Genomic DNA, 10801 nt, shown 5'->3' on the forward strand with positions numbered 1-10801 from the left:
TTCCACCATTATTAAAGCCTTGTTGAGGCTTTTGTTGATCCTTTCATGAGAGATTTGGGTGATTTCTCCATGAGGGATTATAGGTGTTTCCATATGGTTCACCCATGTAATTCACCTCTGCTATTGCAGGGTTTTCAGGATCATAAGCTTCTTCTTCAGAAGATGCCTCTTGAGTACTGTTGGATGCAGCTTGCATTCCATTCAGACTCTGAGAAATCATATTGACTTGCTGAGTCAATATTTTATTCTGGGCCAATATGGCATTCAGAGTATCAATTTCAAGAACTCCCTTCTTTTGAGGCGTCCCATTACTCACAGGATTCCTCTCAGAAGTGTACATGAACTGGTTATTAGCAACCATGTCAATGAGTTCTTGAGCTTCTGCAGGCATTTTCTTTAGGTGAATGGATCCACCTGCAGAAGTATCCAATGACATCTTAGCTAATTCAGACAGACCATCATAGAATATATCCAGGATGGTCCATTCTGAAAGCATGTCAGAAGGACACTTTTTGGTCAGTTGCTTGTATCTCTCCCAAGCTTCATAGAGGGATCCACCTTCCTTCTGTCTGAAGGTTTGAACATCCACTCTAAGCTTACTCAGCTTTTGAGGAGGAAAGAACTTGGCTAAGAAAGTCGTGACCAGCTTATCCCAAGAGTTCAGGCTATCTTTGGGTTGAGAGTCCAACCACACTCTAGCTCTGTCTCTTACAGCAAACGGGAAAAGCATGAGCCTGTAGACTTCAGGATCTACTCCATTAGTCTTAACAGTATCACAGATCTGCAAGAATTCAGTTAAGAACTGAAAAGGATCTTCAGATGGAAGTCCATGAAACTTGCAGTTTTGTTGCATCAGAGAAACTAATTGAGGTTTCAGCTCAAAATTGTTTGCTCCAATGGTAGGGATGGAGATGCTTCTTCCATGTAAATTGGAATTAGGTGCAGTAAAGTCACCAAGCATCCTCCTTGCATTATTATTATTTTCGGCTGCCATCTCCTCTTCCTGTTCGAAAATTTCTGTAAGGTTATCTCTGGATTGTTGTATTTTAGCTTCTCTTAGTTTCCTCTTCAGAGTCCTTTCAGGTTCAGGGTCTGCTTCAACAAGAATGTTCTTGTCCTTGCTCCTGTTCATATGAAAAAGAGGGAACAGAAAAATAATAATAATAATAGGGATCCTTTTTTACCTAGGTATAGAGGTTCCCCTGTGTGAGTAGAAGAAGAAAATAATGTAATGTAAAGAAGAGAAGAGGAAAAACTCGAACACAGAGAGGGAGGTAGTGTTCGAATTTTTGGGTAGGAGAGAAGTGTTAGTAGATGAATAAATAAATAGAAGGAGATGAGAGAGAAGGATTTTCGAAAATTATTTTTGAAAAATGGTTAGTGATTTTCGAAAATTAAAAGAAGAAATAAATTAAAATTAAAATTTGAAACAATTAGTTAATTAAAAAGAATTTTTGAAAAAGAGGGAAGAGATTTTCGAAAATTAGAGGGAGAGAGTTAGTTAGGTAGTTTTGAAGAAGATAAGAAACAAACAAAAAGTTAATTAGTTAGTTGAAACAAATTTGAAAATCAATTTTGAAAAGATAAGAAGATAAGAAGTTAGAAAAGATATTTTAAAATCAAATTTTTGAAAAAAAATATGTTTTAAAAAGATATGATTAAAAGGATATGATTTTGAAAAAGATAAGATAAAAAGATCTTTTTGAAAAGATATGATTGAAATTAGTTTTAAAAAAAGATTTGATTTTTAAAATCACAATTAATGACTTGATTCACAAGAAATCACAAGATATGATTCTAGAACTTAAAGTTTGAATCTTTCTTAACAAGTAAGTAACAAACTTGAAATTTTTGAATCAAAACATTAATTGTTGAGGATATTTTCGAAAATTATGAGATAGAATTAAGAAAAAGATTTTTGAAAAATATTTTTAAAATTTTCGAAAATAAATAAGAAAAATGAAAAAGATTTGATTTTTGAAAAAGATTTGATTTTTGAAAAAGATTTTGAAAAAGATCAGATTTTTAAATTGAAAATTTGATTTGACTCATAAGAAACAACTAAATTTTAAAAAGTTTTGAAAAAGTCAATCCAAATTTTTGAAATTTATGAGTGAAAAAGGGAAAGATATTTTTTTGCTTTTTGAATTTTTAATGATGAGAGAGAAAAACATAAAAAATGACTCACAATATGAAAATTATGAATCAAAACACATGATGCATGCAAGAACACTATGAATGTCAAGATGAACACCAAGAACACTTTGAAGATCATGATGAACATCAAGAACATATTTTTGAAAAATTTTTGATGCAAAGAAAACATGCAAGACACCAAACTTAGAAATTTTTCATGTATAGACACTATGAATGCAAGAATGCATATGAAAAACAAGAAAAGACACAAAACAAGAAAATATGAAGATCAAACAAGAAGACTGGCCAAGAACAACTTGAAGATCATGAAGAACACTATGAATGCAAAAATTTTTTTCGAAAAATGCAAGATGAACATTCAATTGACACTAAACTTAAAATCTGACTCAAGACTCAAACAAGAAACATGAAATATTTTTTTGATTTTTATGATTTTATGAATTTTTTGTTATTTTTTGAAATTTATTTGAAAAAGGAAAATAAGGATTCCAAAATTGTTAATATGAATTCCAGAAATCTTGCACTCTTAGTCTAAAGCTCCAGTCCAGGAATTAGACATGGCTCACTAGCCAGCCAAGCTTTTGTGAAAGCTCCGGTCCAAAACACTAGACATGGCCAATGGCCAGCTAAGCTTCAGCATGTAGATCAAGTGGATCAGGAACAGCAGCAGGTGGATTAGCAACAATTAGCTTGCTCTTGATAATGTTGGGTTGGAAGCCCCAGTCCAAATAAATTTAGACATGGCTTTATAGCCAGCCAGGCTTCAACATGCTTTATGAAACACTATAATTCATTCTTAAAAATTCTGAAGAACATAATTTTTTTTTTATTTTTTTTTCGAAAGATTTTTTTGAAAAATTTTCGAAAATAAAACAAAAAGAAAATTACCTAATCTGAGCAACAAGATGAACCGTCAGTTGTCCAAACTCGAACAATCCCCGGCAACGGCGCCAAAAACTTGGTATGCGAAATTGTTACTCTGAGGTTGTAAAATTTGTTGTTCATTCTCTCCCTGTCAATGTCGCCAACAAACTGGTGCACAATACCATGGTCCAAACATAACTTCACAACTTCGCACAACTAACCAGCAAGTGCACTGGGTCGTCCAAGTAATAAAACCTTATGTGAGTAAGGGTCGATCCCACAGAGATTGTCGGTATGAAGTAAGCTATGGTCACCTTGTAAATCTCAGTCAGGCGGATATCAAATGGTTATGGAGTTTTTTGAATAATAATAATAAATAAATAGAAAATAAAGATAGAAATACTTATGTAATTCATTGGTGAGAATTTCAGATAAGTGTATAGAGATGCTTTCGTTCTTCTGAACTTCTGCTTTCCTGCTGTCTTCATCCAATCAGTCCTACTCCTTTCCATGGCAAACTTTATGTAAGGGCATCACCGTCGTCAATGGCTACATCTCATCCTCTCTGTGAAAATGGTCCGATGCGCTGTCACTGCATGGCTAATCATCTGGAGGCATCACCGTTGTCAATGGCTACATCCTATCCTCTCTATGAAAATGGTCCGATGCGCTGTCACTGTATGGCTAATCATCTGGAGGTTCTCGATCATACTGGAATAGGATTTACTATCCTTTTGCGTCTATCACTACGCCCAGCACTCGCGAGTTTGAAATTCGTCACAGTCATTCAATCCCAGAATCCTACTCGAAATACCACAGACAAGGTTTATACTTTCTGGATTCTCATGAATGCCGCCAACAATCTAGCTTATACCACGAAGATTCTGATTAAGAGATCCAAGAGATAATCATCCAATCTAAGGTGGAACGGAAGTGGTTGTCAGGCACGCGTTCGTATGGGAATGATGATGATTGTCACGTTCATCACATTCATATTGAATTGCGAATGAATATCTTAGAAGCGGAATAAGTTGAGTTGAATAGAGAAACAGTAGTACTTTGCATTAATTCGTGAAGAACAGCAGAGCTCCACACCTTAATCTATGGAGTGTAGAAACTCTACCGTTGAAAATACATAAGTGAAAGGTCTAGGCATGGCCGAATGGCCAGCCGCCAAACGTGATCAATATGATCTAAAGATGAACTAAAAATCATAAGATGATCCGAAGATCTGTAAAAAAGTTCTATTTATACTAAACTAGTTACTAGGGTTTACAGAAATAAGTAATTGATGCATAAATCTACTTTCGGGGCCCACTTGGTGTGTGCTTGGGCTGAGCTTGAAGTTTACACGTGCAGAGGCTTCTTCTGGAGTTGAACGCCAAGTTGTAACGTGTTTTTGGCGTTCAACTCTGGTTCGTGACGTGTTTCTGGCGTTTAACTCCAGACTGCAGCGTAGAACTGGCGTTCAACGCCCATTTGCGTCATTTAAACTCGGCCAAAATATAAACTATTATATATTGCTAGAAAGCCCTGGATGTCTACTTTCCAACTCAGTTGAAAGCGCACCATTTTGAGTTCTGTAGCTCCAGAAAATCCACTTTGAGTGCAGGGAGGTCAGAATCCAACAACATCAGCATTCCTTCTTCAACCTCTGAATCTGATTTTTGCTCAAGTCCCTCAATTTCAGCCAGAAAATACCTGAAATCACAGAAAAATACACAAACTCATAGTAAAGTCCAGAAATATAAATTTAACATAAAAACTAATAAAAACATCCCTAAAAGTAACTAGATCCTACTAAAAACATACTAAAAACAATGCCAAAAAGCGTATAAATTATCCACTCATCACTTAGCCCAAGCCTTTACCTTCTCCTCTGTTTCTCGACCCTAAAGCTCAAATGATTCACTATGAGGTGTTAGAGACAAAAGAATTTGACAAGGTGCTAAAGATGAACCACCAAAGGATGCCAACTCAATACCAGTATCTAAATATCAATCGTTGTTTCTTGTCGACTCTTGACTTTGATGAATGGTGGTCAAAGTATTTTTCTGCTCATTGTACATCTATTGATCAAACCCTTTTGAAGAAAACCAAAGGTGAGTATATAAAGAAATATTTAATTTCTTTTCAAGTACTTAGTACTTCTTCAGGCATCATTTCGATACTCGACTCACCTTGCCTTTTAATTTCACCAGCTACTCGACAGACACCTAACACTCAAGTTGCTACTGACCCACAATTAGTTGAGAAAAATTGGAATACTAATAACGAGGCAGCACCTAAGAAAAATACCAAACATAGAAGAGCTCAGAGCAGAGGAAGATCGAGTGGTTCATCCCTTACTTCAAAGAAGTGTGGTCTTATTGATATTTTGACAAGAGCTGAAACACCAAAGCTTCAAAAAGTTCGACCTGCAACCTCAAAGGTATATACTTAATGATGCCTGTCACAACTCAGAAATTTCATTAATTCTTGCAATTTTTATTTTTCTAATATATTACAGTTGAAGCAATCCCGGACAGGTCACTAATATCGACAATCCCTCTGATCGAGAAGTGGATCAACCAATTTATGCTGAAACATAATTCCTTCAGTCTATTTAGACTACTCAGACTATTGGTTCGTCTATTCCTGTTCTAACTCTGACTCAGAATCCATCGTTCGACAACAGTATCTCATATTTCTACCTCATCTCCACTGGTACTTCCTTTATTTAGATTTTTAATGTTAAGTTCCTTTTGACTGCCACCTGATCCTTATAGTTTTTCCCTTTTTAGATTGACTATATGCCTTATTTCTAGTGAGACGGGAGCTCAACAAGAATCTGGGCCTGCATATGGATTAGGTCGACTGCTACAACAGTCACTATTGTTCCTGAACATTTGACACAGAAATTAGTCAAATTGTTGACACAGAAATTTGTCAATGAAGACACTACTCCCGTATTGTCAACACAGAAATTCATCGATCAATATCTAGAACCACCATTTAGTGTTCCTTCTCCAGAAGCTGGAAATTTGAATTTTGATGACATCAACTTTGACCTGAAAAGTATCCTGTTTGAAGCTCGACAAGTTCATTCCTCTAAATGAACTATGGTGTTCTCTTTTGGTCCAGAGTTGGGCACTGTTATCCCTCAAGCTGAGAAGTCAACTCTGGAAACGTTGACCAAAGAAGAAGAGGTTACTTCCCCTGTACCCATGGGTTTAGATCCTCAAGTTGTTGATAGAATCAACATTGTTCTTGATTGCTTGAACCATTCCATTGCGGATATTGATGACAATACTATTCTAAAGGCTCGACTTACTGATGTGCTTGCCTTTTTCAATCAGCGTGTTTTCTTTGACATGCATTTTGCTCTTGGCTCATTTATTTAGGACGTCTCCTCCCACTTTTTCAGAATTCATGATGTTGACAAAGAACTGAACAAGTCACTTGAGACTTTAGCCAACTATGATACTCAGCTAAAAAAATATGACATAACTAAGCCTCAGGTCACTGAGGTTTTGTCGGAGAATCGGGCAAAAGAACGACAAATAGTGTAAAAGATTGCAGCCTTACAGAAAGAATTGACTAATCTAAAATCAGCAAAAAACAAAGTCACGTCCACCAATGCTGCTCTCTCTCTTCGACTAGAAATGATTGAAAAGGCTCATGCTTCCAAAGTTTCAAGTTGAGATGCTTTGGTCGAAGCAGTTACTCGAGCCACCAATGCCCAAGAAGCAACGCAAGAGTCCTCAAGCCTGGACCAATGTCAAAAGGATCTAACACTCATGTTTAGGAGCTTACTCTAACTCTCTTTTGCACTTATTTTGTTTAACATTCTCAGCTTACTTTGTTTAAGTGACAATGGTATTTTTGAGACACTTACCATTTACATGCATGATTTGACTGCTATTTGTATCTTGGTTTTTTGAAATACCATTTACATGCATGGTTCAACTGCTATTTGTATCTCTTATTCCATTTTGATCCTTTCCAAATTTCTAATTGAAACTTAATTCTTTCAAAGTATGAAACGATAGGTTTTGATTAATCACGTGCTCCTCACGTACTTCTTTTAAAATTTTAAAATTTCGAAAGATGGTTACAAGAAGATGAAATGGTTCGCGCTGGGAATGTTATAATGTTTCTAATGGGCTCTAATGGGCCTCTATTGATACAAACCCGTTTATATTCCTAAGTCTTTATCATTATTCATTACTCTAATTTTTTAGCGAACACTTCTCAGAAAATTTTCATCTTCCGCAAAAACTTTTTCTCATTTTCTTGCAAATCCTTCTCCATTTGAAAATTTTATTTCCATGGCTACGTAATCTGGTCTTTGCTCAAGCAGTACTCCAGTCATTATCGCTGTATCATCCTCATCCACCACCATCACTACAACTACCACAATCACCATTCTCGTCAACACTTCTACTGGGGGAGCTACCATAGCTTCTTCTTTACCTGCCTCCACCATTGCTGCTACAGTCGTTACGGCTACTACTGCTGCTCCAGGTGAGCTTCTACTACCCCCTCCTATTCTTCCAAGGAGAATGATGACGACGTTCACGTTGTAGGATCTCCACCTTTAGTGGCCAATACATCACAATTTTACAATACTGATGGGACCCTGAAAGCTCTTAATCCAAACGTAGAGACCACTACCTTATGGTATAGCCAGGTACTTCTTCCTTTTCAATGTCATTGATAAACCATAATTTTATGATTTATTTTGTATTAAAATGAGTGAATTTTATCAATTTATCTTGCACTTTTGCACTGAAATAGCATAGCTTCATGATTTCTTCCTAAATTGTGCTTAAAAGTAAAATCATGCTTTTTAGGCCCTAAAATTGCTAAATTTTTTATTCAGGCTTACAAGGCAATTATGGATTGAAGTGAAGAAAAAAAAGCATGTAAAAGTGGGAAATTCATGAAGAAATGAAGTTTTAGAAATCTGCCCATTTGCGCGTACGTATGCCTCATGCGTACGCATGATTGTCAGCACGTGATTTACTTAAGTAAACCCATGGGTTGCGATTTTAGGCCAATTTAGGCCCAATCCAACTCATTTCTGAAGTACTTGATGCAATTCTCAAGGAGGATCAAGGGGGAGAGCAATTAGGATATGTTTTTAGCATGTTTTAGGTTAGATTTCTAAAGAGAGAAGCTCTCTTCTCTCTAAAATTTAGGGTTTTAGGTTTATTTCTCTCCATAGCTTTAGGTTTTGATACTTGTTTTGATTTAGTTTCCTTTACTTTTCCTTGTTAAATTGCCTTAATTATCTTAGTTTCTCTTGTTAATTTCTCATTTGTGCCACTTTTAGTTTCAAGAACTCTTGTTGATTTTGGTTCTCTTTAATGCAATTTATGTTTTCATGATTATTGTTGCTTTCTTTAATTGTTGTTATCATTATCTTGCATTTGGTAGCGTTAGATTTTGTTCTTATTACAATTTTACCATGCTTTCTTTTTATGCCTTCCAAGTGTTTGTGAAAATGCCTCTTAGTTCTATGGTAGATTTTTACACTCCTGGCTTGGAATTGAGTAATTTAGGTGACCTTGATGTCACTAATATCCGAGTTGATTGCCAGTTTGGAGATTTTAATTAATCTCATTTCCATTAACGAGTAAGACCTATGGATTGAGATTGGTTAAGCCTGGTTGACTTATCTCACCAATAAAGATTGACTGATTGGGTTCGCTCTTATAATTGTCATGTCGTGGTTAGTGATACAAGATTTGTTGATGTCCAATATTGATTGGTGATTTAGGGTTGTTATTTGTTCCTATTTCTATTGACGAGTAAGACCTATGGATTAAGACTGAATATGCCTATTTGACTTTTTTCTGTTGTGGAGATGACTAAATGGCATTAACTCTAGGTAATTGCCATGTTTGTGGTCAATGACTTGATTAGGAAATCTTGATTCTCAACCTTTGCCAGGAGTGTCTTTTTGCATTTATATCCTCCTTTAGTTGTCAACTTTATTTTCTTGTCATTTTATTTCTTGTCTGTTTATCCACAAACCCCACTTATACTCATAACCGATAATACGCACACCTCATTGTAATTTCTTTGAGAGACGACCCGAGCTTTAATACTCTCGATATTTTTATTGGTTTGAACTCATAACAAACAAATTAAACTTTGATTCGTGTCATTTATTGGTTTGAAACTATACTTGCAACGAAGCAATTCTTTTATTGAGAGAAATTCTGAGCCGACGTCTGACACCCATCAAGTTTTTGGCGCCGTTGTCGGGAAATTGCAATGGTGTTATATTATTGGCTATTATGAATATGTTAATATTGTGAATAGTTTATCTCTTGTTTCTTTGCTAGTTCTTGCTATTTGTAGGAGTTTATTTTTTTGGTTTCTTATTAGCTTTTGCCTTTATGTTCTCTTTTCACCAGGAATTCTCACCCGTTTGGCTACGAGTTTGGTTACAAATATGTTGCAGAAAATGAGAGCTTCAATGATGGATCGCATTGTGGATTAGAAATTTGATTGAGTAAGGAACCACATGCTTATAGACAACCTTCTTAGCAAGAACCTCCTCCGGTCTCTTATGGTTATAATCCATCCCATAATGCATACCAATCTAATGGATATGGTGGACCTTCCTATAGTTATCAATCACTACCACCATATGCCTATGAACAACATCCTCAACATAGGCCACAACCATTATACTCACAAGTCTCGTGCAACTAAACACCTTCCTATAATCCATATCTACCATACCACCAACCTCATGTGCCACACTCTTGTGATCATTATGAACGAGTACCCGTTAAACCACCCCGATTCCAATATCAATACTCCCAAGAACCACCACCTCCATATACAACACCTCAATATTCTCACCAATATGAACCACCTTCCAATTATAAAACTTTTCTCCCAAGCAATGAACCCTCCTCTCCACCTCAAGCACTCATGAATTATACTCTTATTTCATTTCTTCAAGAGCAAATTGAAGCTCGAAAGAGGCAAGAAAACTGGGAGTTGGACGAAGAAGCCGCTCCTAAGAAAACAAACTCAAAGAGGGGTCAAGGTAGAAGACGGTTGATCGAGGCTACCCTTCCATCAAAGAAACGTGGAGCTGTCAACATCCCCATGGAGGATAAACCCAAGAAGGTACAAAAATCTGATCCAGTCCCTCCTGTCAAGGTATCTTTTCGCACACTTGTCTTTTAATACTTGACTTTTATACTGCATATTTTAATGATGTTTTTCTCTTTTAGTCGAAACCTGCAAAGCTTAGTTCTAAGTCTCAAGTTGAAACCCAAAGCTACTCTGAGCCGAGTGTGGACCCATCAGGTATTGAGACTGAAGTTACTAACCCCCTCCAAAGGTTACTGTCTGTGACACCCTACCATACAGAATATGGCAGACACTATTCCAAGAGTGTGGGAGCATTTTACCCTAGAAAGTGTGTCGAGAACTATATCCCATGAGTGTGACAGCCACTTAATCCCAAGAGTGTGACAGACACTATATCCCAAGAGTGTGGAAACACTTTATCCCGGGAAATACAGCAGGCACTATATCCTAAGAGTGTGGCGGACACTATATCCCAAGAGTGTGGATGCATATCAGAGAGACAATATTTGGGTTAGTTACCAGGTGTATCAGGTTCTGGCAAAGTAACCGACATGTGAGCTCATGGCCAGTAGGATAGGCATGCGTCATGTGCATTTGTATGCTTTGTTTGAGTTTGCATTTGTTTTGCCTTGCCTAATTACTTATCTGTGATTAGCTGCTATTTGATCTGTTTGCTGTA

General features: G+C 36.5%; 1 non-coding gene across 1 annotated transcript; it reads left to right on the plus strand.

Moving 5' to 3' along the window:
* The first annotated feature begins 490 nt into the window (after positions 1-490).
* LOC112768212 (small nucleolar RNA R71) lies at positions 491-598 on the plus strand. Its single transcript, XR_003185650.1, has one exon. It is a non-coding gene; the product is annotated as a small nucleolar RNA R71 (small nucleolar RNA).
* The last annotated feature ends 10203 nt before the right edge of the window (positions 599-10801 follow it).

This window comes from Arachis hypogaea, chromosome 17 (assembly GCF_003086295.3).
Source record: "Arachis hypogaea cultivar Tifrunner chromosome 17, arahy.Tifrunner.gnm2.J5K5, whole genome shotgun sequence".
Taxonomy (NCBI): domain Eukaryota; kingdom Viridiplantae; phylum Streptophyta; class Magnoliopsida; order Fabales; family Fabaceae; genus Arachis; species Arachis hypogaea.